Source organism: Nanorana parkeri, unplaced genomic scaffold, assembly GCF_000935625.1.
Source record: "Nanorana parkeri isolate BGI_ZX_2015 unplaced genomic scaffold, ASM93562v1 scaffold120, whole genome shotgun sequence".
NCBI classification, from domain to species: Eukaryota; Metazoa; Chordata; class Amphibia; order Anura; family Dicroglossidae; genus Nanorana; species Nanorana parkeri.
In genome coordinates, this window is record NW_017306388.1 from 1,649,812 (window position 1) to 1,651,969 (window position 2,158).

The window sequence follows — 2,158 nt, forward strand, 5'->3', positions numbered from 1 at the left end:
ATTCCGGTGCGTTCCAGTGCAGATAGAATGTGGCAAGCTGTATTTTTTCCCCTGCACTGGAACAGACTGCATTGGTGTGAACAGAGCCCAGAAATCCCATACAAATACATTGGGATGCACAGACATCCCGACTCTCCCTGACGCTCCGGGAGTCTACCACTATTAGATAGCGGCTCCCGGCGCCCGGGAGAGAAACGTTTTCTCCCGGAAAGGTTTACTCTGCTTGATCTAGCAGAGTAGACCTTTCCCTACTGTTTGATGCTTCCCATGCTATCTGCTGTTTTTTTGTTTTGTTTATTTAGCATTCTGACAGCTGCTGCCGTCAGAGTAAGAAACAAAACAAAACCCAGCATAGGAATGAATAGCTAGATTGCTATTGGCTATTTGAATTTGTAATAGCCAATAGCAGATTAGTTATTGCACCAGCCCACTGCTGCTGTCAATCAGCAGAGGTGTACCTGAAGTTCTCCATCAGGTCCTCCCCCTGCTGATTGACAGCAGCCGTGGGCGGACGCAATAGCCAGCTTGCTATTGGCTAATCCAAATTCAAATAGCCAATAGCAGTCTAGCTATTCATTCCAATGCTGGGTTTTGTTTTGTTTCTTACTCTGACGGCAGCAGCTGTCAGAATGCTAAATAAACAAAACAAAAAAACAGCAGATAGCACGGGAAGCAGTAGCTTCTTTGCTATCTGCCATCATTTCAGGGGGGTGCTCTTTAATGATCAGGGGGGGCAGAGGGCATCTCCTTGAAATGAGAAGGGCACCTCCCTGACATTACTTTTTTCAGGTTGGGATCCCTGGATGCATTTTTATGTGGGAGATAAAACGTAGCTGTCTGGATCTAATCCAAACATGTGGTGAATGGGCCCTAAAGACTCGGTGCCTAACCTGCATATGCGGGCCTTTGGCACTTCCTGCGCGACTCCGGCCGACCAAAACACTGTCGTTTCCAGTGTTTCATTATTGCCCAGTAATATAGAGATAGGCAACCTCAGCACCCCAGCTGTGGTGGAACTACAAATCCCATGAGGCATTACAAGACCCTGAGAGCCACAGGCATGACTTCCAGAGGCAGATACATGATGGGATTAGCAAGATGTCGCAGCAAGCTGTAAGATATTTTGTTTAGCTGGTTTTGGACAGAGAATGGAAGGGTTAAAACCCCTCCACTGTGTGTCCCATTGGGGAGATTCCCCATTACTTCCTGTCCTGGCGACTCAGCAGGAAGTGGTAGGAAATCGCTCCAACATTGAGGGTAAATCCCCTCTTAGTTGTCGCTGGAACAGGTACCTGTATTGGAAGCTTTCCCCTGTATTCCTTTTCCATTGATATCACTTGCCTGTCCTAGGAAGTCCTGGAAGTCACCGGGACAAATAAAGAGGGCAAATCTCTTCTGCAGTGCGGCCACAGACAGCAATAAAACCTGACAGAAGTCCTGACCCCACTCCACCGTATCCGAAACTAAACAAAAAGAACAACTCTGGGCATAAATATTCTTAAGGCTTGCAGTCGGGCTACCCCTGAACTGCAAGGGTGAAGTGTTTATTTCCACCTAGGGTCGCAGATAAAAAAAAGTTGTACACACCTGAACCTTGCAGCTGCCTGGCTCTTTGATTGGTCCTTGCAACCTGTCTCCCCCTCCACTCCAGCAATGGAACATCCCTCAGCGTCCTCATATCCTATACATTGTATAGGAGGTGATGACTCCCAGGACCTTAGACTGCTGGAACAGAGGGGGAGCGAGACTGGAGGACATTCGGGCACAATCTCATAGACTTATCTAATAGTATTATCTGATTCATAAAATAATATCTCATATGCACAAAAAAATTGTTAAACAATCTTTGAAATGTATTTTTTATTTATTTTTATACAGGCAAGTGTAAATATCAAACTGAAATTTGCTGCTTGAACCCAACCACCGGAAGTCTATTCATGTGTGGCCAGCTTCAGGGATTATTTATCACTTTGAAGACTATAGAACCTGGCGAAAGAAAGGAGGGACTTATGTAACTAGGAACCTTTGTGCCGGGGGTGGTGTTTGTGGAAGGAAGGCTTTCCAGGCGTACCGTACTCGCGGAAGTGTCTTGTAGGGTATAGGAGCTCCATGCGATCGTTGTGTGATAGTGATATTGGGTCAGTGTTATAAGCTGTAT